The 25807-nt window shown below is 40.6% G+C and overlaps 12 non-coding genes across 12 annotated transcripts; all 12 read left to right on the top strand.

Annotated features, from left to right (window-relative positions):
- The first annotated feature begins 811 nt into the window (after positions 1 to 811).
- On the top strand, positions 812 to 883 carry TRNAC-GCA (transfer RNA cysteine (anticodon GCA)). The gene has a single exon. It is a non-coding gene; the product is annotated as a tRNA-Cys (tRNA).
- A 2092-nt stretch (positions 884 to 2975) lies between these two features.
- TRNAC-GCA (transfer RNA cysteine (anticodon GCA)) lies at positions 2976 to 3047 on the top strand. Its single transcript has one exon. It is a non-coding gene; the product is annotated as a tRNA-Cys (tRNA).
- A 2092-nt stretch (positions 3048 to 5139) lies between these two features.
- TRNAC-GCA (transfer RNA cysteine (anticodon GCA)) lies at positions 5140 to 5211 on the top strand. The gene has a single exon. It is a non-coding gene; the product is annotated as a tRNA-Cys (tRNA).
- Positions 5212 to 7302: 2091 nt separating this feature from the next.
- On the top strand, positions 7303 to 7374 carry TRNAC-GCA (transfer RNA cysteine (anticodon GCA)). The gene has a single exon. It is a non-coding gene; the product is annotated as a tRNA-Cys (tRNA).
- A 2092-nt stretch (positions 7375 to 9466) lies between these two features.
- Positions 9467 to 9538, top strand: TRNAC-GCA (transfer RNA cysteine (anticodon GCA)). The gene has a single exon. It is a non-coding gene; the product is annotated as a tRNA-Cys (tRNA).
- Positions 9539 to 11629: 2091 nt separating this feature from the next.
- TRNAC-GCA (transfer RNA cysteine (anticodon GCA)) lies at positions 11630 to 11701 on the top strand. The gene has a single exon. It is a non-coding gene; the product is annotated as a tRNA-Cys (tRNA).
- Positions 11702 to 13793: 2092 nt separating this feature from the next.
- Positions 13794 to 13865, top strand: TRNAC-GCA (transfer RNA cysteine (anticodon GCA)). The gene has a single exon. It is a non-coding gene; the product is annotated as a tRNA-Cys (tRNA).
- Positions 13866 to 15944: 2079 nt separating this feature from the next.
- Positions 15945 to 16016, top strand: TRNAC-GCA (transfer RNA cysteine (anticodon GCA)). The gene has a single exon. It is a non-coding gene; the product is annotated as a tRNA-Cys (tRNA).
- A 2092-nt stretch (positions 16017 to 18108) lies between these two features.
- On the top strand, positions 18109 to 18180 carry TRNAC-GCA (transfer RNA cysteine (anticodon GCA)). Its single transcript has one exon. It is a non-coding gene; the product is annotated as a tRNA-Cys (tRNA).
- Positions 18181 to 20272: 2092 nt separating this feature from the next.
- TRNAC-GCA (transfer RNA cysteine (anticodon GCA)) lies at positions 20273 to 20344 on the top strand. Its single transcript has one exon. It is a non-coding gene; the product is annotated as a tRNA-Cys (tRNA).
- A 2092-nt stretch (positions 20345 to 22436) lies between these two features.
- Positions 22437 to 22508, top strand: TRNAC-GCA (transfer RNA cysteine (anticodon GCA)). The gene has a single exon. It is a non-coding gene; the product is annotated as a tRNA-Cys (tRNA).
- Positions 22509 to 24600: 2092 nt separating this feature from the next.
- Positions 24601 to 24672, top strand: TRNAC-GCA (transfer RNA cysteine (anticodon GCA)). The gene has a single exon. It is a non-coding gene; the product is annotated as a tRNA-Cys (tRNA).
- Positions 24673 to 25807: the final 1135 nt, after the last annotated feature.

Below are 25807 nucleotides of genomic sequence, written 5' to 3'. Positions count from 1 at the left end.
GGAGGCTTAGACTGGCTGAGTCACTGACAGCTTTGCACACTTACTGCAGAGAGTGAGCAGACGAGAGACTAAGACTGAAATTTAGGGCACAGAGTGATTGCAGAAGAGAGTAAGACTCACTCTCACTTCCAGCATGGTGAGTAGACAAGAGAGTAAGCTAGTCCCACAGCTGGAATCACAGAGTAGGTATAACTCAGTGCTAGTCAGAGTCCATGGTATTATATGTGACGTCTGCACTCTACAGCCTGCTGCTCGCAGTAATAAGGTGTGTGTGAACGCATATTTCAGGAAAAGAGGATGTGTATAGCTCAGCAGTAAAGTATGTGACTGCAGATCAAGAGGTCCCCAGCTCAAGTCCTGCTTCCCACTTCTCCTTTTAAGGAACAAAAAAAAAATTCTCTGTTACTTATTTCAATTTCTGGAGATTTCTTGAAAGTATGTCACAGAAAAACCACTAATTAAAAAGAGTTTTAGGTTTTATCTGCGTCCGTAAGAGGGTTGTGTGAAAGGACCAGCAGCCGGTCTCCATAGCAGTCCCTGTGACTAGTGAAGCAAGAGTAAGCTTGAGAGTGAATTGGCACCCTTGGCCTAGGACCTGCTGTCATGCTATGTATTTTGGTGTGAATAGTGAAGCATCAGGTGTGTTGAGTGTGTCCATCACCTTGTAGCCAGGGGCATGAGTCAGGCTGTGTCCCAGACCCTGTGACTAATAAATCAGCAGGTGGTATAGAGAGCCTATAAAAGAGGAAGCCGTTCTGATGAGATCCACAGCAGCAGTTTCTAGTCCATCCACTTCCAGATAGTACAACAAGGGGGTATAGCTCAGTGGTAGACCATTTGACTGCAAATCAAGAGGTCCCTGGTTCAAATCCGGGTGCCCCCTTAATACTTTAAAGAAGCTGTCAATTTCTTTCTGTATCGCTTTTTTCAATTCTTGGGGATTTTTTGAAAGTATGTCACACTAAAACGACTAATTAAGCAAAATAGCTCAAAGTTTTATGTGCATCCTTATGACTCTTGTTGAAAATTAACAGTTTTCACACTCACACCCAGTAACTGCACCATGGATCAATCTGGGTGCCCCCTTCACACATGAAAGAAGCTTTCAATTTCTTTCTATATCACTTTCTACAATTCTTGGGGATTTATTGAAAGTATTTCACACTAAAACGACTATTTAAACAAAATAGCTCAAAGTTTTATTTGCATCCTTAAGACTGTTGTGCGAAAATTAACAGTTTTCACACTCACGCCCAGTAACTGCACCATCGATCAATTCGAGTAAAACAAGAGTTCGTACATTGGCACACAGGGACAAATTGAAATTTGTGTACACAGCATGATACTGTGTACTTTAATACATCTTTCTACATTCTGTAGTGTGCAGCACACAGATAATGTTTTACGGCATGGATTTATTAACAAGCATTGCTTCTAATAATTGAGCATATAGCAGAAATTACAGGTGCAAAGAAAAAATACATAGGTAAGCAAATCACAAGTTTCTAAATTCCACTGTATTTACCACAGCACAGCTGATTTGTTGTGCTTTAAGAAACACTGTGTGCCTGTACAGCAGCAAAGATGTGAGTGTGTGGACACTGTATGCCCGTAATGCTTTCACAAATGTCCTTATACTGTAACAGAAGTCTCTGCAGTTTTAGAACTGAGTTTGGACAGTAGCATGTGTGCTTACTGATAGTAATATGTTTAAGAAACAAATGCCTGCATGCTGTTACTTGTGTCTTTCTCCAGTAGCACACCTATTTACTGTAATTAGTATGTAAGGTAACATCGGCTAGACAAAACTGGACCCAAATGCTGGTACACTGTGACTGGCCTGTGTACTGTTTCCAGTGTCTTTCACTAGTATCACGCCAGCTTACCGTTACTAGAATGTACTGTAAGACTGGTCCAATATGTATACCATATCAAATTGTTTTACCATAAAACAAAGATATAGCATTGTTAAAGACATTACCACGTTAGGGACACAGAAATTGCATTTTAAAAGACATCTATGTGAACTTGCATCGATTAGAAGAGATAGTGACTGTGTGAGAGTTGTATGGTACTGCTAACCAAAGCACTGTTAAAAAGAAGTCTTTCCTCACTAGAGTTGTGTTCTGTCAATGTCTGAGGCAGTGGATTTTTCAATGAGCTAGGAGGCTTAGACTGGCTGAGTCACTGACAGCTTTGCACACTTACTGCAGAGAGTGAGCAGACAAGAGACTAAGACTGAAATTTAGGGCACAGAGTGATTGCAGAAGAGAGTAAGACTCACTCTCACTTCCAGCATGGTGAGTAGACAAGAGAGTAAGCTAGTCCCACAGCTGGAATCCCAGAGTAGGTATAACTCAGTGCTAGTCAGAGTCCATGGTATTATATGTGACGTCTGCACTCTACAGCCTGCTGCTCGCAGTAATAAGGTGTGTGTGAACGCATATTTCAGGGAAAGAGGATGTGTATAGCTCAGCAGTAAAGTATGTGACTGCAGATCAAGAGGTCCCCAGCTCAAGTCCTGCTTCCCACTTCTCCTTTTACGGAACAAAAAAAAAATTCTCTGTTACTTATTTCAATTGCTGGAGATTTCTTGAAAGTATGTCACAGAAAAACCACTAATTAAAAAGAATTTTAGGTTTTATCTGCGTCCGTAAGAGGGTTGGGTGAAAGGACCAGCAGCCGGTCTCCATAGCAGTCCCTGTGACTAGTGAAGCAAGAGTAAGCTTGAGAGTGAATTGGCACCCTTGGCCTAGGACCTGCTGTCATGCTATGTATTTTGGCGTGAATAGTGAAGCATCAGGTGTGTTGAGTGTGTCCATCAGCTTGTAGCCAGGGGCATGAGTCAGGCTGTGTCCCAGACCCTGTGACTAATAAATCAGCAGGTGGTATAGAGAGCCTATAAAAGAGGAAGCCGTTCTGATGAGATCCACAGCAGCAGTTTCTAGTCCATCCACTTCCAGATAGTACAACAAGGGGGTATAGCTCAGTGGTAGAGCATTTGACTGCAAATCAAGAGGTCCCTGGTTCAAATCCGGGTGCCCCCTTAATACTTTAAAGAAGCTGTCAATTTCTTTCTGTATCGCTTTTTTCAATTCTTGGGGATTTTTTGAAAGTATGTCACACTAAAACGACTAATTAAGCAAAATAGCTCAAAGTTTTATGTGCATCCTTATGACTCTTGTTGAAAATTAACAGTTTTCACACTCACACCCAGTAACTGCACCATGGATCAATCTGGGTGCCCCCTTCACACATGAAAGAAGCTTTCAATTTCTTTCTATATCACTTTCTACAATTCTTGGGGAATTATTGAAAGTATTTCACACTAAAACGACTATTTAAACAAAATAGCTCAAAGTTTTATGTGCATCCTTAAGACTGTTGTGCGAAAATTAACAGTTTTCACACTCACGCCCAGTAACTGCACCATGGATCAATTCGAGTAAAACAAGAGTTCGTACATTGGCACACAGGGACAAATTGAAATTTGTGTACACAGCATGATACTGTGTACTTTAATACATCTTTCTACATTCTGTAGTGTGCAGCACACAGATAATGTTTTACGGCATGGATTTATTAACAAGCATTGCTTCTAATAATTGAGCATATAGCAGAAATTACAGGTGCAAAGAAAAAATACATAGGTAAGCAAATCACAAGTTTCTAAATTCCACTGTATTTACCACAGCACAGCTGATTTGTTGTGCTTTAAGAAACACTGTGTGCCTGTACAGCAGCAAAGATGTGAGTGTGTGGACACTGTATGCCCGTAATGCTTTCACAAATGTCCTTATACTGTAACAGAAGTCTCTGCAGTTTTAGAACTGAGTTTGGACAGTAGCATGTGTGCTTACTGATAGTAATATGTTTAAGAAACAAATGCCTGCATGCTGTTACTTGTGTCTTTCTCCAGTAGCACACCTATTTACTGTAATTAGTATGTAAGGTAACGTCGGCTAGACAAAACTGGACCCAAATGCTGGTACACTGTGACTGGCCTGTGTACTGTTTCCAGTGTGTTTCACTAGTATCACGCCAGCTTACCGTTACTAGAATGTACTGTAAGACTGGTCCAATATGTATACCATATCAAATTGTTTTACCATAAAACAAAGATATAGCATTGTTAAAGACATTACCACGTGAGGGACACAGAAATTGCATTTTAAAAGACATCTATGTGAACTTGCATCGATTAGAAGAGATAGTGACTGTGTGAGAGTTGTATGGTACTGCTAACCAAAGCACTGTTAAAAAGAAGTCTTTCCTCACTAGAGTTGTGTTCTGTCAATGTCTGAGGCAGTGGATTTTTCAATGAGCTAGGAGGCTTAGACTGGCTGAGTCACTGACAGCTTTGCACACTTACTGCAGAGAGTGAGCAGACGAGAGACTAAGACTGAAATTTAGGGCACAGAGTGATTGCAGAAGAGAGTAAGACTCACTCTCACTTCCAGCATGGTGAGTAGACAAGAGAGTAAGCTAGTCCCACAGCTGGAATCCCAGAGTAGGTATAACTCAGTGCTAGTCAGAGTCCATGGTATTATATGTGACGTCTGCACTCTACAGCCTGCTGCTCGCAGTAATAAGGTGTGTGTGAACGCATATTTCAGGAAAAGAGGATGTGTATAGCTCAGCAGTAAAGTATGTGACTGCAGATCAAGAGGTCCCCAGCTCAAGTCCTGCTTCCCACTTCTCCTTTTAAGGAACAAAAAAAAAATTCTCTGTTACTTATTTCAATTTCTGGAGATTTCTTGAAAGTATGTCACAGAAAAACCACTAATTAAAAAGAGTTTTAGGTTTTATCTGCGTCCGTAAGAGGGTTGTGTGAAAGGACCAGCAGCCGGTCTCCATAGCAGTCCCTGTGACTAGTGAAGCAAGAGTAAGCTTGAGAGTGAATTGGCACCCTTGGCCTAGGACCTGCTGTCATGCTATGTATTTTGGTGTGAATAGTGAAGCATCAGGTGTGTTGAGTGTGTCCATCACCTTGTAGCCAGGGGCATGAGTCAGGCTGTGTCCCAGACCCTGTGACTAATAAATCAGCAGGTGGTATAGAGAGCCTATAAAAGAGGAAGCCGTTCTGATGAGATCCACAGCAGCAGTTTCTAGTCCATCCACTTCCAGATAGTACAACAAGGGGGTATAGCTCAGTGGTAGACCATTTGACTGCAAATCAAGAGGTCCCTGGTTCAAATCCGGGTGCCCCCTTAATACTTTAAAGAAGCTGTCAATTTCTTTCTGTATCGCTTTTTTCAATTCTTGGGGATTTTTTGAAAGTATGTCACACTAAAACGACTAATTAAGCAAAATAGCTCAAAGTTTTATGTGCATCCTTATGACTCTTGTTGAAAATTAACAGTTTTCACACTCACACCCAGTAACTGCACCATGGATCAATCTGGGTGCCCCCTTCACACATGAAAGAAGCTTTCAATTTCTTTCTATATCACTTTCTACAATTCTTGGGGATTTATTGAAAGTATTTCACACTAAAACGACTATTTAAACAAAATAGCTCAAAGTTTTATTTGCATCCTTAAGACTGTTGTGCGAAAATTAACAGTTTTCACACTCACGCCCAGTAACTGCACCATGGATCAATTCGAGTAAAACAAGAGTTCGTACATTGGCACACAGGGACAAATTGAAATTTGTGTACACAGCATGATACTGTGTACTTTAATACATCTTTCTTCATTCTGTAGTGTGCAGCACACAGATAATGTTTTACGGCATGGATTTATTAACAAGCATTGCTTCTAATAATTGAGCATATAGCAGAAATTACAGGTGCAAAGAAAAAATACATAGGTAAGCAAATCACAAGTTTCTAAATTCCACTGTATTTACCACAGCACAGCTGATTTGTTGTGCTTTAAGAAACACTGTGTGCCTGTACAGCAGCAAAGATGTGAGTGTGTGGACACTGTATGCCCGTAATGCTTTCACAAATGTCCTTATACTGTAACAGAAGTCTCTGCAGTTTTAGAACTGAGTTTGGACAGTAGCATGTGTGCTTACTGATAGTAATATGTTTAAGAAACAAATGCCTGCATGCTGTTACTTGTGTCTTTCTCCAGTAGCACACCTATTTACTGTAATTAGTATGTAAGGTAACATCGGCTAGACAAAACTGGACCCAAATGCTGGTACACTGTGACTGGCCTGTGTACTGTTTCCAGTGTCTTTCACTAGTATCACGCCAGCTTACCGTTACTAGAATGTACTGTAAGACTGGTCCAATATGTATACCATATCAAATTGTTTTACCATAAAACAAAGATATAGCATTGTTAAAGACATTACCACGTTAGGGACACAGAAATTGCATTTTAAAAGACATCTATGTGAACTTGCATCGATTAGAAGAGATAGTGACTGTGTGAGAGTTGTATGGTACTGCTAACCAAAGCACTGTTAAAAAGAAGTCTTTCCTCACTAGAGTTGTGTTCTGTCAATGTCTGAGGCAGTGGATTTTTAAATGAGCTAGGAGGCTTAGACTGGCTGAGTCACTGACAGCTTTGCACACTTACTGCAGAGAGTGAGCAGACGAGAGACTAAGACTGAAATTTAGGGCACAGAGTGATTGCAGAAGAGAGTAAGACTCACTCTCACTTCCAGCATGGTGAGTAGACAAGAGAGTAAGCTAGTCCCACAGCTGGAATCCCAGAGTAGGTATAACTCAGTGCTAGTCAGAGTCCATGGTATTATATGTGACGTCTGCACTCTACAGCCTGCTGCTCGCAGTAATAAGGTGTGTGTGAAGGCATATTTCAGGAACAGAGGGTGTGTATAGCTCAGCAGTAAAGTATGTGACTGCAGATTAAGAGGTCCCCAGTTCAAGTCTTGCTTCCCACTTCTCCTTTTAAGGAACAAAAAAAAATTATCTGTTACTTATTTCAATTTCTGGAGATTTCTTGAAAGTATGTCACAGAAAAACCACTAATTAAAAAGAGTTTTAGGTTTTGGCTGCGTCCGTAAGAGGGTTGTGTGAAGGGACCAGCAGCCGGTCTCCATAGCAGTCCCTGTGACTAGTGAAGCAAGAGTAAGCCTGAGAGTGAATTGGCACCCTTGGCCTAGGACCTGCTGTCATGCTATGTATTTTGGTGTGAATAGTGAAGCATCAGGTGTGTTGAGTGTGTCCATCAGCTTGTAGCCAGGGGCATGAGTCAGGCTGTGTCCCAGACCCTGTGACTAATAAATCAGCAGGTGGTATAGAGAGCCTATAAAAGAGGAAGCTGTTCTGATGAGATCCACAGCAGCAGTTTCTAGTCCATCCACTTCCAGATAGTACAACAAGGGGGTATAGCTCAGTGGTAGAGCATTTGACTGCAGATCAAGAGGTCCCTGGTTCAAATCCGGGTGCCCTCTTAATACTTTAAAGAAGCTGTCAATTTCTTTCTGTATCGCTTTTTTCAATTCTTGGGGATTTTTTTAAAGTATGTCACACTAAAAGGACTAATTAAGCAAAATAGCTCAAAGTTTTATGTGCATCCTTATGACTCTTGTTGAAAATTAACAGTTTTCACACTCACACCCAGTAACTGCACCATGGATCAATCTGGGTGGCCCCTTCACACATGAAAGAAGCTTTCAATTTCTTTCTATATCACTTTCTACAATTCTTGGGGATTTATTGAAAGTATTTCACACTAAAACGACGATTTAAACAAAATAGCTTAAAGTTTTATGTGCATCCTTAAGACTGTTGTGCGAAAATTAACAGTTTTCACACTCACGCCCAGTAACTGCACCATGGATCAATTCGAGTAAAACAAGAGTTCGTACATTGGCACACAGGGACAAATTGAAATTTGTGTATACAGCATGATACTGTGTACTTTAATACATCTTTCTACATTCTGTAGTGTGCAGCACACAGATAATGTTTTACAGCATGGATTTATTAACAAGCATTGCTTCTAATAATTGAGCATATAGCAGAAATTGCAGGTGCAAAGAAAAAATACATAGGTAAACAAATCACAAGTTTCTAAATTCCACTGTATTTACCACAGCACAGCTGATTTGTTGTGCTTTAAGAAACACTGTGTGCCTGTACAGCAGCAAAGATGTGAGTGTGTGGACACTGTATGCCCGTAATGCTTTCACAAATGTCCTTATACTGTAACAGAAGTCTCTGCAGTTTTAGAACTGAGTTTGGACAGTAGCATGTGTGCTTACTGATAGTAATATGTGTAAGAAACAAATGCCTGCATGCTGTTACTTGTGTCTTTCTCCAGTAGCACACCTATTTACTGTAATTAGTATGTAAGGTAACGTCGGCTAGACAAAACTGGACCCAAATGCTGGTACACTGTGACTGGCCTGTGTACTGTTTCCAGTGTGTTTCACTAGTATCACGCCAGCTTACCGTTACTAGAATGTACAGTAAGACTGGTCCAATATGTATACCATATCAAATTGTTTTACCATAAAACAAAGATATAGCATTGTTAAAGACATTACTACGTGAGGGACACAGAAATTGCATTTTAAAAGACATCTATGTGAACTTGCATCGATTAGAAGAGATAGTGACTGTGTGAGAGTTGTATGGTACTGCTAACCAAAGCACTGTTAAAAAGAAGTCTTTCCTCACTAGAGTTGTGTTCTGTCAATGTCTGAGGCAGTGGATTTTTAAATGAGCTAGGAGGCTTAGACTGGCTGAGTCACTGACAGCTTTGCACACTTACTGCAGAGAGTGAGCAGACGAGAGACTAAGACTGAAATTTAGGGCACAGAGTGATTGCAGAAGAGAGTAAGACTCACTCTCACTTCCAGCATGGTGAGTAGACAAGAGAGTAAGCTAGTCCCACAGCTGGAATCCCAGAGTAGGTATAACTCAGTGCTAGTCAGAGTCCATGGTATTATATGTGACGTCTGCACTCTACAGCCTGCTGCTCGCAGTAATAAGGTGTGTGTGAAGGCATATTTCAGGTAAAGAGGATGTGTATACCTCAGCAGTAAAGTATGTGATTGCATATCAAGAGGTCCCCAGTTCAAGTCTTGCTTCCCACTTCTCCTTTTAAGGAACAAAAAAAAAATTCTCTGTTACTTATTTCAATTTCTGGAGATTTCTTGAAAGTATGTCACAGAAAAACCACTAATTAAAAAGAGTTTTAGGTTTTATCTGCGTCCGTAAGAGGGTTGTGTGAAAGGACCAGCAGCCAGTCTCCATAGCAGTCCCTGTGACTAGTGAAGCAAGAGTAAGCTTGAGAGTGAATTGGCACCCTTGGCCTAGGACCTGCTGTCATGCTATGTATTTTGGTGTGAATAGTGAAGCATCAGGTGTGTTGAGTGTGTCCATCAGCTTGTAGCCAGGGGCATGAGTCAGGCTGTGTCCCAGACCCTGTGACTAATAAATCAGCAGGTGGTATAGAGAGCCTATAAAAGAGGAAGCCGTTCTGATGAGATCCACAGCAGCAGTTTCTAGTCCATCCACTTCCAGATAGTACAACAAGGGGGTATAGCTCAGTGGTAGAGCGTTTGACTGCAGATCAAGAGGTCCCTGGTTCAAATCCAGGTGCCCCCTTACTACTTTAAAGAAGCTGTCAATTTCTTTCTGTATCGCTTTTTTCAATTCTTGGGGATTTTTTGAAAGTATGTCACACTAAAACGACTAATTAAGCAAAATAGCTCAAAGTTTTATGTGCATCCTTATGACTCTTTTTGAAAATTAACAGTTTTCACACTCACACCCAGTAACTGCACCATGGATCAATCTGGGTGCCCCCTTCACACATGAAAGAAGCTTTCAATTTCTTTCTATATCACTTTCTACAATTCTTGGGGATTTATTGAAAGTATTTCACACTAAAACGACTATTTAAACAAAATAGCTCAAAGTTTTATGTGCATCCTTAAGACTGTTGTGCGAAAATTAACAGTTTTCACACTCACGCCCAGTAACTGCACCATGGATCAATTCGAGTAAAACAAGAGTTCGTACATTGGCACACAGGGACAAATTGAAATTTGTGTACACAGCATGATACTGTGTACTTTAATACATCTTTCTACATTCTGTAGTGTGCAGCACACAGATAATGTTTTACGGCATGGATTTATTAACAAGCATTGCTTCTAATAATTGAGCATATAGCAGAAATTGCAGGTGCAAAGAAAAAATACATAGGTAAACAAATCACAAGTTTCTAAATTCCACTGTATTTACCACAGCACAGCTGATTTGTTGTGCTTTAAGAAACACTGTGTGCCTGTACAGCAGCAAAGATGTGAGTGTGTGGACACTGTATGCCCGTAATGCTTTCACAAATGTCCTTATACTGTAACAGAAGTCTCTGCAGTTTTAGAACTGAGTTTGGACAGTAGCATGTGTGCTTACTGATAGTAATATGTGTAAGAAACAAATGCCTGCATGCTGTTACTTGTGTCTTTCTCCAGTAGCACACCTATTTACTGTAATTAGTATGTAAGGTAACGTCGGCTAGACAAAACTGGACCCAAATGCTGGTACACTGTGACTGGCCTGTGTACTGTTTCCAGTGTGTTTCACTAGTATCACGCCAGCTTACCGTTACTAGAATGTACAGTAAGACTGGTCCAATATGTATACCATATCAAATTGTTTTACCATAAAACAAAGATATAGCATTGTTAAAGACATTACACGTGAGGGACACAGAAATTGCATTTTAAAAGACATCTATGTGAACTTGCATCGATTAGAAGAGATAGTGACTGTGTGAGAGTTGTATGGTACTGCTAACCAAAGCACTGTTAAAAAGAAGTCTTTCCTCACTAGAGTTGTGTTCTGTCAATGTCTGAGGCAGTGGATTTTTAAATGAGCTAGGAGGCTTAGACTGGCTGAGTCACTGACAGCTTTGCACACTTACTGCAGAGAGTGAGCAGACGAGAGACTAAGACTGAAATTTAGGGCACAGAGTGATTGCAGAAGAGAGTAAGACTCACTCTCACTTCCAGCATGGTGAGTAGACAAGAGAGTAAGCTAGTCCCACAGCTGGAATCCCAGAGTAGGTATAACTCAGTGCTAGTCAGAGTCCATGGTATTATATGTGACGTCTGCACTCTACAGCCTGCTGCTCGCAGTAATAAGGTGTGTGTGAAGGCATATTTCAGGAAAAGAGGATGTGTATAGCTCAGCAGTAAAGTATGTGACTGCAGATTAAGAGGTCCCCAGTTCAAGTCTTGCTTCCCACTTCTCCTTTTAAGGAACAAAAAAAAAATTCTCTGTTACTTATTTCAATTTCTGGAGATTTCTTGAAAGTATGTCACAGAAAAACCACTAATTAAAAAGAGTTTTAGGTTTTATCTGCGTCCGTAAGAGGGTTGTGTGAAAGGACCAGCAGCCGGTCTCCATAGCAGTCCCTGTGACTAGTGAAGCAAGAGTAAGCTTGAGAGTGAATTGGCACCCTTGGCCTAGGACCTGCTGTCATGCTATGTATTTTGGTGTGAATAGTGAAGCATCAGGTGTGTTGAGTGTGTCCATCAGCTTGTAGCCAGGGGCATGAGTCAGGCTGTGTCCCAGACCCTGTGACTAATAAATCAGCAGGTGGTATAGAGAGCCTATAAAAGAGGAAGCCGTTCTGATGAGATCCACAGCAGCAGTTTCTAGTCCATCCACTTCCAGATAGTACAACAAGGGGGTATAGCTCAGTGGTAGAGCATTTGACTGCAGATCAAGAGGTCCCTGGTTCAAACCCGAGTGCCCCCTTAATACTTTAAAGAAGCTGTCAATTTCTTTCTGTATCGCTTTTTTCAATTCTTGGGGATTTTTTGAAAGTATGTCACACTAAAACGACTAATTAAGCAAAATAGCTCAAAGTTTTATGTGCATCCTTATGACTCTTGTTGAAAATTAACAGTTTTCACACTCACACCCAGTAACTGCACCATGGATCAATCTGGGTGGCCCCTTCACACATGAAAGAAGCTTTCAATTTCTTTCTATATCACTTTCTACAATTCTTGGGGATTTATTGAAAGTATTTCACACTAAAACGACGATTTAAACAAAATAGCTCAAAGTTTTATGTGCATCCTTAAGACTGTTGTGCGAAAATTAACAGTTTTCACACTCACGCCCAGTAACTGCACCATGGATCAATTCGAGTAAAACAAGAGTTCGTACATTGGCACACAGGGACAAATCGAAATTTGTGTACACAGCATGATACTGTGTACTTTAATACATCTTTCTACATTCTGTAGTGTGCAGCACACAGATAATGTTTTACGGCATGGATTTATTAACAAGCATTGCTTCTAATAATTGAGCATATAGCAGAAATTGCAGGTGCAAAGAAAAAATACATAGGTAAACAAATCACAAGTTTCTAAATTCCACTGTATTTACCACAGCACAGCTGATTTGTTGTGCTTTAAGAAACACTGTGTGCCTGTACAGCAGCAAAGATGTGAGTGTGTGGACACTGTATGCCCGTAATGCTTTCACAAATGTCCTTATACTGTAACAGAAGTCTCTGCAGTTTTCGAACTGAGTTTGGACAGTAGCATGTGTGCTTACTGATAGTAATATGTGTAAGAAACAAATGCCTGCATGCTGTTACTTGTGTCTTTCTCCAGTAGCACACCTATTTACTGTAATTAGTATGTAAGGTAACGTCGGCTAGACAAAACTGGACCCAAATGCTGGTACACTGTGACTGGCCTGTGTACTGTTTCCAGTGTGTTTCACTGTTATCACGCCAGCTTACCGTTACTAGAATGTACAGTAAGACTGGTCCAATATGTATACCATATCAAATTGTTTTACCATAAAACAAAGATATAGCATTGTTAAAGACATTACCACGTGAGGGACACAGAAATTGCATTTTAAAAGACATCGATGTGAACTTGCATCGATTAGAAGAGATAGTGACTGTGTGAGAGTTGTATGGTACTGCTAACCAAAGCACTGTTAAAAAGAAGTCTTTCCTCACTAGAGTTGTGTTCTGTCAATGTCTGAGGCAGTGTATTTTTAAATGAGCTAGGAGGCTTAGACTGGCTGAGTCACTGACAGCTTTGCACACTTACTGCAGAGAGTGAGCAGACGAGAGACTAAGACTGAAATTTAGGGCACAGAGTGATTGCAGAAGAGAGTAAGACTCACTCTCACTTCCAGCATGGTGAGTAGACAAGAGAGTAAGCTAGTCCCACAGCTGGAATCCCAGAGTAGGTATAACTCAGTGCTAGTCAGAGTCCATGGTATTATATGTGACGTCTGCACTCTACAGCCTGCTGCTCGCAGTAATAAGGTGTGTGTGAAGGCATATTTCAGGAAAAGAGGATGTGTATAGCTCAGCAGTAAAGTATGTGACTGCAGATCAAGAGGTCCCCAGTTCAAGTCTTGCTTCCCACTTCTCCTTTTAAGGAACAAAAAAAAAATTCTCTGTTACTTATTTCAATTTCTGGAGATTTCTTGAAAGTATGTCACAGAAAAACCACTAATTAAAAAGAGTTTTAGGTTTTATCTGCGTCCGTAAGAGGGTTGTGTGAAAGGACCAGCAGCCGGTCTCCATAGCAGTCCCTGTGACTAGTGAAGCAAGAGTAAGCTTGAGAGTGAATTGGCACCCTTGGCCTAGGACCTGCTGTCATGCTATGTATTTTGGTGTGAATAGTGAAGCATCAGGTGTGTTGAGTGTGTCCATCAACTTGTAGCCAGGGGCATGAGTCAGGCTGTGTCCCAGACCCTGTGACTAATAAATCAGCAGGTGGTATAGAGAGCCTATAAAAGAGGAAGCCGTTCTGATGAGATCCACAGCAGCAGTTTCTAGTCCATCCACTTCCAGATAGTACAACAAGGGGGTATAGCTCAGTGGTAGAGCATTTGACTGCAGATCAAGAGGTCCCTGGTTCAAATCCGGGTGCCCCCTTAATACTTTAAAGAAGCTGTCAATTTCTTTCTGTATCGCTTTTTTCAATTCTTGGGGATTTTTTGAAAGTATGTCACACTAAAACGACTAATTAAGCAAAATAGCTCAAAGTTTTATGTGCATCCTTATGACTCTTGTTGAAAATTAACAGTTTTCACACTCACACCCAGTAACTGCACCATGGATCAATCTGGGTGGCCCCTTCACACATGAAAGAAGCTTTCAATTTCTTTCTATATCACTTTCTACAATTCTTGGGGATTTATTGAAAGTATTTCACACTAAAACGACGATTTAAACAAAATAGCTCAAAGTTTTATGTGCATCCTTAAGACTGTTGTGCGAAAATTAACAGTTTTCACACTCACGCCCAGTAACTGCACCATGGATCAATTCGAGTAAAACAAGAGTTCGTACATTGGCACACAGGGACAAATTGAAATTTGTGTACACAGCATGATACTGATCTTTCTACATTCTGTAGTGTGCAGCACACAGATAATGTTTTACGGCATGGATTTATTAACAAGCATTGCTTCTAATAATTGAGCATATAGCAGAAATTACAGGTGCAACGAAAAAATACATAGGTAAGCAAATCACAAGTTTCTAAATTCCACTGTATTTACCACAGCACAGCTGATTTGTTGTGCTTTAAGAAACACTGTGTGCCTGTACAGCAGCAAAGATGTGAGTGTGTGGACACTGTATGCCCGTAATGCTTTCACAAATGTCCTTATACTGTAACAGAAGTCTCTGCAGTTTTAGAACTGAGTTTGGACAGTAGCATGTGTGCTTACTGATAGTAATATGTTTAAGAAACAAATGCCTGCATGCTGTTACTTGTGTCTTTCTCCAGTAGCACACCTATTTACTGTAATTAGTATGTAAGGTAACGTCGGCTAGACAAAACTGGACCCAAATGCTGGTACACTGTGACTGGCCTGTGTACTGTTTCCAGTGTGTTTCACTAGTATCACGCCAGCTTACCGTTACTAGAATGTACTGTAAGACTGGTCCAATATGTATACCATATCAAATTGTTTTACCATAAAAAAAAGATATAGCATTGTTAAAGACATTACCACGTGAGGGACACAGAAATTGCATTTTAAAAGACATCTATGTGAACTTGCATCGATTAGAAGAGATAGTGACTGTGTGAGAGTTGTATGGTACTGCTAACCAAAGCACTGTTAAAAAGAAGTCTTTCCTCACTAGAGTTGTGTTCTGTCAATGTCTGAGGCAGTGGATTTTTCAATGAGCTAGGAGGCTTAGACTGGCTGAGTCACTGACAGCTTTGCACACTTACTGCAGAGAGTGAGCAGATGAGAGACTAAGACTGAAATTTAGGGCACAGAGTGATTGCAGAAGAGAGTAAGACTCACTCTCACTTCCAGCATGGTGAGTAGACAAGAGAGTAAGCTAGTCCCACAGCTGGAATCCCAGAGTAGGTATAACTCAGTGGTAGTCAGAGTCCATGGTATTATATGTGACGTCTGCACTCTACAGCCTGCTGCTCGCAGTAATAAGGTGTGTGTGAACGCATATTTCAGGAAAAGAGGATGTGTATAGCTCAGCAGTAAAGTATGTGACTGCAGATCAAGAGGTCCCCAGCTCAAGTCCTGCTTCCCACTTCTCCATTTAAGGAACAAAAAAAAAATTCTCTGTTACTTATTTCAATTTCTGGAGATTTCTTGAAAGTATGTCACAGAAAAACCACTAATTAAAAAGAGTTTTAGGTTTTATCTGCGTCCGTAAGAGGGTTGTGTGAAAGGACCAGCAGCCGGTCTCCATAGCAGTCCCTGTGACTAGTGAAGCAAGAGTAAGCTTGAGAGTGAATTGGCACCCTTGGCCTAGGACCTGATGTCATGCTATGTATTTTGGTGTGAATAGTGAAGCATCAGGTGTGTTGAGTGTGTCCATCAGCTTGTAGCCAGGGGCATGAGTCAGGCTGTGTCCCAGACCCTGTGACTAATAAATCAGCAGGTGGTATAGAGAGCCTATAAAAGAGGAAGCCGTTCTGATGAGATCCACAGCAGCAGTTTCTAGTCCATCCACTTCCAGATAGTACAACAAGGGGGTATAGCTCAGTGGTAGAGCATTTGACTGCAAATCAAGAGGTCCCTGGTTCAAATCCGGGTGCCCCCTTAATACTTTAAAGAAGCTGTCAATTTCTTTCTGTATCGCTTTTTTCAATTCTTGGGGATTTTTTGAAAGTATGTCACACTAAAACGACTAATTAAGCAAAATAGCTCAAAGTTTTATGTGCATCCTTATGACTCTTGTTGAAAATTAACAGTTTTCACACTCACACCCAGTAACTGCACCATGGATCAATCTGGGTGCCCCCTTCACACATGAAAGAAGCTTTCAATTTCTTTCTATATCACTTTCTACAATTCTTGGGGATTTATTGAAAGTATTTCACACTAAAACGACTATTTAAACAAAATAGCTCAAAGTTTTATGTGCATCCTTAAGACTGTTGTGCGAAAATTAACAGTTTTCACACTCACGCCCAGTAACTGCACCATGGATCAATTCGAGTAAAACAAGAGTTCGTACATTGGCACACAGGGACAAATTGAAATTTGTGTACACAGCATGATACTGTGTACTTTAATACATCTTTCTACATTCTGTAGTGTGCAGCACACAGATAATGTTTTACGGCATGGATTTATTAACAAGCATTGCTTCTAATAATTGAGCATATAGCAGAAATTGCAGGTGCAAAGAAAAAATACATAGGTAAACAAATCACGAGTTTCTAAATTCCACTGTATTTACCACAGCACAGCTGATTTGTTGTGCTTTAAGAAACACTGTGTGCCTGTACAGCAGCAAAGATGTGAGTGTGTGGAGACTGTATGCCCGTAATGCTTTCACAAATGTCCTTATACTGTAACAGAAGTCTCTGCAGTTTTAGAACTGAGTTTGGACAGTAGCATGTGTGCTTACTGATAGTAATATGTTTAAGAAACAAATGCCTGCATGCTGTTACTTGTGTCTTTCTCCAGTAGCACACCTATTTACTGTAATTAGTATGTAAGGTAACGTCGGCTAGACAAAACTGGACCCAAATGCTGGTACACTGTGACTGGCCTGTGTACTGTTTCCAGTGTGTTTCACTAGTATCACGCCAGCTTACCGTTACTAGAATGTACTGTAAGACTGGTCCAATATGTATACCATATCAAATTGTTTTACCATAAAACAAAGATATAGCATTGTTAAAGACATTGCCACGTGAGGGACACAGAAATTGCATTTTAAAAGACATCTATGTGAACTTGCATCGATTAGAAGAGATAGTGACTGTGTGAGAGTTGTATGGTACTGCTAACCAAAGCACTGTTAAAAAGAAGTCTTTCCTCACTAGAGTTGTGTTCTGTCAATGTCTGAGGCAGTGGATTTTTAAATGAGCTAGGAGGCTTAGACTGGCTGAGTCACTGACAGCTTTGCACACTTACTGCAGAGAGTGAGCAGACGAGAGACTAAGACTGAAATTTAGGGCACAGAGTGATTGCAGAAGAGAGTAAGACTCACTCTCACTTCCAGCATGGTGAGTAGACAAGAGAGTAAGCTAGTCCCACAGCTGGAATCCCAGAGTAGGTATAACTCAGTGGTAGTCAGAGTCCATGGTATTATATGTGACGTCTGCACTCTACAGCCTGCTGCTCGCAGTAATAAGGTGTGTGTGAAGGCATATTTCAGGAACAGAGGGTGTGTATAGCTCAGCAGTAAAGTATGTGACTGCAGATTAAGAGGTCCCCAGTTCAAGTCTTGCTTCCCACTTCTCCTTTTAAGGAACAAAAAAAAAATTATCTGTTACTTATTTCAATTTCTGGAGATTTCTTGAAAGTATGTCACAGAAAAACCACTAATTAAAAAGAGTTTTAGGTTTTATCTGCGTCCGTAAGAGGGTTGTGTGAAGGGACCAGCAGCCGGTCTCCATAGCAGTCCCTGTGACTAGTGAAGCAAGAGTAAGCCTGAGAGTGAATTGGCACCCTTGGCCTAGGACCTGCTGTCATGCTATGTATTTTGGTGTGAATAGTGAAGCATCAGGTGTGTTGAGTGTGTCCATCAGCTTGTAGCCAGGGGCATGAGTCAGGCTGTGTCCCAGACCCTGTGACTAATAAATCAGCAGGTGGTATAGAGAGCCTATAAAAGAGGAAGCCGTTCTGATGAGCTCCACAGCAGCAGTTTCTAGTCCATCCACTTCCAGATAGTACAACAAGGGGGTATAGCTCAGTGGTAGAGCATTTGACTGCAGATCAAGAGGTCCCTGGTTCAAATCCGGGTGCCCCCTTAATACTTTAAAGAAGCTGTCAATTTCTTTCTGTATCGCTTTTTTCAATTCTTGGGGATTTTTTGAAAGTATGTCACACTAAAACGACTAATTAAGCAAAATAGCTCAAAGTTTTATGTGCATCCTTATGACTCTTGTTGAAAATTAACAGTTTTCACACTCACACCCAGTAACTGCACCATGGATCAATCTGGGTGGCCCCTTCACACATGAAAGAAGCTTTCAATTTCTTTCTATATCACTTTCTACAATTCTTGGGGATTTATTGAAAGTATTTCACACTAAAACGACGATTTAAACAAAATAGCTTAAAGTTTTATGTGCATCCTTAAGACTGTTGTGCGAAAATTAACAGTTTTCACACTCACGTCCAGTAACTGCACCATGGATCAATTCGAGTAAAACAAGAGTTCGTACATTGGCACACAGGGACAAATTGAAATTTGTGTACACAGCATGATACTGTGTACTTTAATACATCTTTCTACATTCTGTAGTGTGCAGCACACAGATAATGTTTTACGGCATGGATTTATTAACAAGCATTGCTTCTAATAATTGAGCATATAGCAGAAATTGCAGGTGCAAAGAAAAAATACATAGGTAAATAAATCACAAGTTTCTAAATTCCACTGTATTTACCACAGCACAGCTGATTTGTTGTGCTTTAAGAAACACTGTGTGCCTGTACAGCAGCAAAGATGTGAGTGTGTGGACACTGTATGCCCGTAATGCTTTCACAAATGTCCTTATACTGTAACAGAAGTCTCTGCAGTTTTAGAACTGAGTTTGGACAGTAGCATGTGTGCTTACTGATAGTAATATGTGTAAGAAACAAATGCCTGCATGCTGTTACTTGTGTCTTTCTCCAGTAGCACACCTATTTACTGTAATTAGTATGTAAGGTAACGTCGGCTAGACAAAACTGGACCCAAATGCTGGTACACTGTGACTGGCCTGTGTACTGTTTCCAGTGTGTTTCACTAGTATCACGCCAGCTTACCGTTACTAGAATGTACAGTAAGACTGGTCCAATATGTATACCATATCAAATTGTTTTACCATAAAACAAAGATATAGCATTGTTAAAGACATTACTACGTGAGGGACACAGAAATTGCATTTTAAAAGACATCTATGTGAACTTGCATCGATTAGAAGAGATAGTGACTGTGTGAGAGTTGTATGGTACTGCTAACCAAAGCACTGTTAAAAAGAAGTCTTTCCTCACTAGAGTTGTGTTCTGTCAATGTCTGAGGCAGTGGATTTTTAAATGAGCTAGGAGGCTTAGACTGGCTGAGTCACTGACAGCTTTGCACACTTACTGCAGAGAGTGAGCAGACGAGAGACTAAGACTGAAATTTAGGGCACAGAGTGATTGCAGAAGAGAGTAAGACTCACTCTCACTTCCAGCATGGTGAGTAGACAAGAGAGTAAGCTAGTCCCACAGCTGGAATCCCAGAGTAGGTATAACTCAGTGCTAGTCAGAGTCCATGGTATTATATGTGACGTCTGCACTCTACAGCCTGCTGCTCGCAGTAATAAGGTGTGTGTGAAGGCATATTTCAGGTAAAGAGGATGTGTATACCTCAGCAGTAAAGTATGTGATTGCAGATCAAGAGGTCCCCAGCTCAAGTCCTGCTTCCCACTTCTCCATTTAAGGAACAAAAAAAAAATTCTCTGTTACTTATTTCAATTTCTGGAGATTTCTTGAAAGTATGTCACAGAAAAACCACTAATTAAAAAGAGTTTTAGGTTTTATATGCGTCCGTAAGAGGGTTGTGTGAAAGGACCAGCAGCCGGTCTCCATAGCAGTCCCTGTGACTAGTGAAGCAAGAGTAAGCTTGAGAGTGAATCGGCACCCTTGGCCTAGGACCTGATGTCATGCTATGTATTTTGGTGTGAATAGTGAAGCATCAGGTGTGTTGAGTGTGTCCATCAGCTTGTAGCCAGGGGCATGAGTCAGGCTGTGTCCCAGACCCTGTGACTAATAAATCAGCAGGTGGTATAGAGAGCCTATAAAAGAGGAAGCCGTTCTGATGAGATCCACAGCAGCAGTTTCTAGTCCATCCACTTCCAGATAGTACAACAAGGGGGTATAGCTCAGTGGTAGAGCATTTGACTGCAAATCAAGAGGTCCCTGGTTCAAATCCGGGTGCCCCCTTAATACTTTAAAGAAGCTGTCAATTTCTTTCTGTATCGCTTTTTTCAATTCTTGGGGATTTTTTGAAAGTATGTCACACTAAAACGACTAATTAAGCAAAATAGCTCAAAGTTTTATGTGCATCCTTATGACTCTTGTTGAAAATTAACAGTTTTCACACTCACACCCAGTAACTGCACCATGGATCAATCTGGGTGCCCCCTTCACACATGAAAGAAGCTTTCAATTTCTTTCTATATCACTTTCTACAATTCTTGGGGATTTATTGAAAGTATTTCACACTAAAACGACTATTTAAACAAAATAGCTCAAAGTTTTATGTGCATCCTTAAGACTGTTGTGCGAAAATTAACAGTTTTCACACTCACGCCCAGTAACTGCACCATGGATCAATTCGAGTAAAACAAGAGTTCGTACATTGGCACACAGGGACAAATTGAAATTTGTGTACACAGCATGATACTGTGTACTTTAATACATCTTTCTACATTCTGTAGTGTGCAGCACACAGATAATGTTTTACGGCATGGATTTATTAACAAGCATTGCTTCTAATAATTGAGCATATAGCAGAAATTGCAGGTGCAAAGAAAAAATACATAGGTAAACAAATCACGAGTTTCTAAATTCCACTGTATTTACCACAGCACAGCTGATTTGTTGTGCTTTAAGAAACACTGTGTGCCTGTACAGCAGCAAAGATGTGAGTGTGTGGACACTGTATGCCCGTAATGCTTTCACAAATGTCCTTATACTGTAACAGAAGTCTCTGCAGTTTTAGAACTGAGTTTGGACAGTAGCATGTGTGCTTACTGATAGTAATATGTTTAAGAAACAAATGCCTGCATGCTGTTACTTGTGTCTTTCTCCAGTAGCACACCTATTTACTGTAATTAGTATGTAAGGTAACGTCGGCTAGACAAAACTGGACCCAAATGCTGGTACACTGTGACTGGCCTGTGTACTGTTTCCAGTGTGTTTCACTAGTATCACGCCAGCTTACCGTTACTAGAATGTACTGTAAGACTGGTCCAATATGTATACCATATCAAATTGTTTTACCATAAAACAAAGATATAGCATTGTTAAAGACATTACCACGTGAGGGACACAGAAATTGCATTTTAAAAGACATCTATGTGAACTTGCATCGATTAGAAGAGATAGTGACTGTGTGAGAGTTGTATGGTACTGCTAACCAAAGCACTGTTAAAAAGAAGTCTTTCCTCACTAGAGTTGTGTTCTGTCAATGTCTGAGGCAGTGGATTTTTAAATGAGCTAGGAGGCTTAGACTGGCTGAGTCACTGACAGCTTTGCACACTTACTGCAGAGAGTGAGCAGACGAGAGACTAAGACTGAAATTTAGGGCACAGAGTGATTGCAGAAGAGAGTAAGACTCACTCTCAGTTCCAGCATGGTGAGTAGACAAGAGAGTAAGCTAGTCCCACAGCTGGAATCCCAGAGTAGGTATAACTCAGTGGTAGTCAGAGTCCATGGTATTATATGTGACGTCTGCACTCTACAGCCTGCTGCTCGCAGTAATAAGGTGTGTGTGTAGGCATATTTCAGGAACAGAGGGTGTGTATAGCTCAGCAGTAAAGTATGTGACTGCAGATTAAGAGGTCCCCAGTTCAAGTCTTGCTTCCCACTTCTCCTTTTAAGGAACAAAAAAAAAATTCTCTGTTACTTATTTCAATTTCTGGAGATTTCTTGAAAGTATGTCACAGAAAAACCACTAATTAAAAAGAGTTTTAGGTTTTATATGCGTCCGTAAGAGGGTTGTGTGAAAGGACCAGCAGCCGGTCTCCATAGCAGTCCCTGTGACTAGTGAAGCAAGAGTAAGCTTGAGAGTGAATTGGCACCCTTGGCCTAGGACCTGATGTCATGCTATGTATTTTGGTGTGAATAGTGAAGCATCAGGTGTGTTGAGTGTGTCCATCAGCTTGTAGCCAGGGGCATGAGTCAGGCTGTGTCCCAGACCCTGTGACTAATAAATCAGCAGGTGGTATAGAGAGCCTATAAAAGAGGAAGCCGTTCTGATGAGATCCACAGCAGCAGTTTCTAGTCCATCCACTTCCAGATAGTACAACAAGGGGGTATAGCTCAGTGGTAGAGCATTTGACTGCAAATCAAGAGGTCCCTGGTTCAAATCCGGGTGCCCCCTTAATACTTTAAAGAAGCTGTCAATTTCTTTCTGTATCGCTTTTTTCAATTCTTGGGGATTTTTTGAAAGTATGTCACACTAAAACGACTAATTAAGCAAAATAGCTCAAAGTTTTATGTGCATCCTTATGACTCTTGTTGAAAATTAACAGTTTTCACACTCACACCCAGTAACTGCACCATGGATCAATCTGGGTGCCCCCTTCACACATGAAAGAAGCTTTCAATTTCTTTCTATATCACTTTCTACAATTCTTGGGGATTTATTGAAAGTATTTCACACTAAAACGACTATTTAAACAAAATAGCTCAAAGTTTTATGTGCATCCTTAAGACTGTTGTGCGAAAATTAACAGTTTTCACACTCACGCCCAGTAACTGCACCATGGATCAATTCGAGTAAAACAAGAGTTCGTACATTGGCACACAGGGACAAATTGAAATTTGTGTACACAGCATGATACTGTGTACTTTAATACATCTTTCTACATTCTGTAGTGTGCAGCACACAGATAATGTTTTACGGCATGGATTTATTAACAAGCATTGCTTCTAATAATTGAGCATATAGCAGAAATTGCAGGTGCAAAGAAAAAATACATAGGTAAACAAATCACGAGTTTCTAAATTCCACTGTATTTACCACAGCACAGCTGATTTGTTGTGCTTTAAGAAACACTGTGTGCCTGTACAGCAGCAAAGATGTGAGTGTGTGGACACTGTATGCCCGTAATGCTTTCACAAATGTCCTTATACTGTAACAGAAGTCTCTGCAGTTTTAGAACTGAGTTTGGACAGTAGCATGTGTGCTTACTGATAGTAATATGTTTAAGAAACAAATGCCTGCATGCTGTTACTTGTGTCTTTCTCCAGTAGCACACCTATTTACTGTAATTAGTATGTAAGGTAACGTCGGCTAGACAAAACTGGACCCAAATGCTGGTACACTGTGACTGGCCTGTGTACTGTTTCCAGTGTGTTTCACTAGTATCACGCCAGCTTACCGTTACTAGAATGTACTGTAAGACTGGTCCAATATGTATACCATATCAAATTGTTTTACCATAAAACAAAGATATAGCATTGTTAAAGACATTACCACGTGAGGGACACAGAAATTGCATTTTAAAAGACATCTATGTGAACTTGCATCGATTAGAAGAGATAGTGACTGTGTGAGAGTTGTATGGTACTGCTAACCAAAGCACTGTTAAAAAGAAGTCTTTCCTCACTAGAGTTGTGTTCTGTCAATGTCTGAGGCAGTGGATTTTTAAATGAGCTAGGAGGCTTAGACTGGCTGAGTCACTGACAGCTTTGCACACTTACTGCAGAGAGTGAGCAGACGAGAGACTAAGACTGAAATTTAGGGCACAGAGTGATTGCAGAAGAGAGTAAGACTCACTCTCACTTCCAGCATGGTGAGTAGACAAGAGAGTAAGCTAGTCCCACAGCTGGAATCCCAGAGTAGGTATAACTCAGTGGTAGTCAGAGTCCATGGTATTATATGTGACGTCTGCACTCTACAGCCTGCTGCTCGCAGTAATAAGGTGTGTGTGTAGGCATATTTCAGGAACAGAGGGTGTGTATAGCTCAGCAGTAAAGTATGTGACTGCAGATTAAGAGGTCCCCAGTTCAAGTCTTGCTTCCCACTTCTCCTTTTAAGGAACAAAAAAAAAATTATCTGTTACTTATTTCAATTTCTGGAGATTTCTTGAAAGTATGTCACAGAAAAACCACTAATTAAAAAGAGTTTTAGGTTTTATCTGCGTCCGTAAGAGGGTTGTGTGAAGGGACCAGCAGCCGGTCTCCATAGCAGTCCCTGTGACTAGTGAAGCAAGAGTAAGCCTGAGAGTGAATTGGCACCCTTGGCCTAGGACCTGCTGTCATGCTATGTATTTTGGTGTGAATAGTGAAGCATCAGGTGTGTTGAGTGTGTCCATCAGCTTGTAGCCAGGGGCATGAGTCAGGCTGTGTCCCAGACCCTGTGACTAATAAATCAGCAGGTGGTATAGAGAGCCTATAAAAGAGGAAGCCGTTCTGATGAGCTCCACAGCAGCAGTTTCTAGTCCATCCACTTCCAGATAGTACAACAAGGGGGTATAGCTCAGTGGTAGAGCATTTGACTGCAGATCAAGAGGTCCCTGGTTCAAATCCGGGTGCCCCCTTAATACTTTAAAGAAGCTGTCAATTTCTTTCTGTATCGCTTTTTTCAATTCTTGGGGATTTTTTGAAAGTATGTCACACTAAAACGACTAATTAAGCAAAATAGCTCAAAGTTTTATGTGCATCCTTATGACTCTTGTTGAAAATTAACAGTTTTCACACTCACACCCAGTAACTGCACCATGGATCAATCTGGGTGGCCCCTTCACACATGAAAGAAGCTTTCAATTTCTTTCTATATCACTTTCTACAATTCTTGGGGATTTATTGAAAGTATTTCACACTAAAACGACGATTTAAACAAAATAGCTCAAAGTTTTATGTGCATCCTTAAGACTGTTGTGCGAAAATTAACAGTTTTCACACTCACGCCCAGTAACTGCACCATGGATCAATTCGAGTAAAACAAGAGTTCGTACATTGGCACACAGGGACAAATCGAAATTTGTGTACACAGCATGATACTGTGTACTTTAATACATCTTTCTACATTCTGTAGTGTGCAGCACACAGATAATGTTTTACGGCATGGATTTATTAACAAGCATTGCTTCTAATAATTGAGCATATAGCAGAAATTGCAGGTGCAAAGAAAAAATACATAGGTAAACAAATCACAAGTTTCTAAATTCCACTGTATTTACCACAGCACAGCTGATTTGTTGTGCTTTAAGAAACACTGTGTGCCTGTACAGCAGCAAAGATGTGAGTGTGTGGACACTGTATGCCCGTAATGCTTTCACAAATGTCCTTATACTGTAACAGAAGTCTCTGCAGTTTTCGAACTGAGTTTGGACAGTAGCATGTGTGCTTACTGATAGTAATATGTGTAAGAAACAAATGCCTGCATGCTGTTACTTGTGTCTTTCTCCAGTAGCACACCTATTTACTGTAATTAGTATGTAAGGTAACGTCGGCTAGACAAAACTGGACCCAAATGCTGGTACACTGTGACTGGCCTGTGTACTGTTTCCAGTGTGTTTCACTGTTATCACGCCAGCTTACCGTTACTAGAATGTACAGTAAGACTGGTCCAATATGTATACCATATCAAATTGTTTTACCATAAAACAAAGATATAGCATTGTTAAAGACATTACCACGTGAGGGACACAGAAATTGCATTTTAAAAGACAT

The sequence above is a fragment of the Pleurodeles waltl genome, chromosome 4_1 (assembly GCF_031143425.1).
Source record: "Pleurodeles waltl isolate 20211129_DDA chromosome 4_1, aPleWal1.hap1.20221129, whole genome shotgun sequence".
Taxonomy (NCBI): Eukaryota; Metazoa; Chordata; class Amphibia; order Caudata; family Salamandridae; genus Pleurodeles; species Pleurodeles waltl.
Note: the sequence above shows the minus strand (reverse complement) of the source record. Positions and strands in the feature narration are given on the sequence as shown.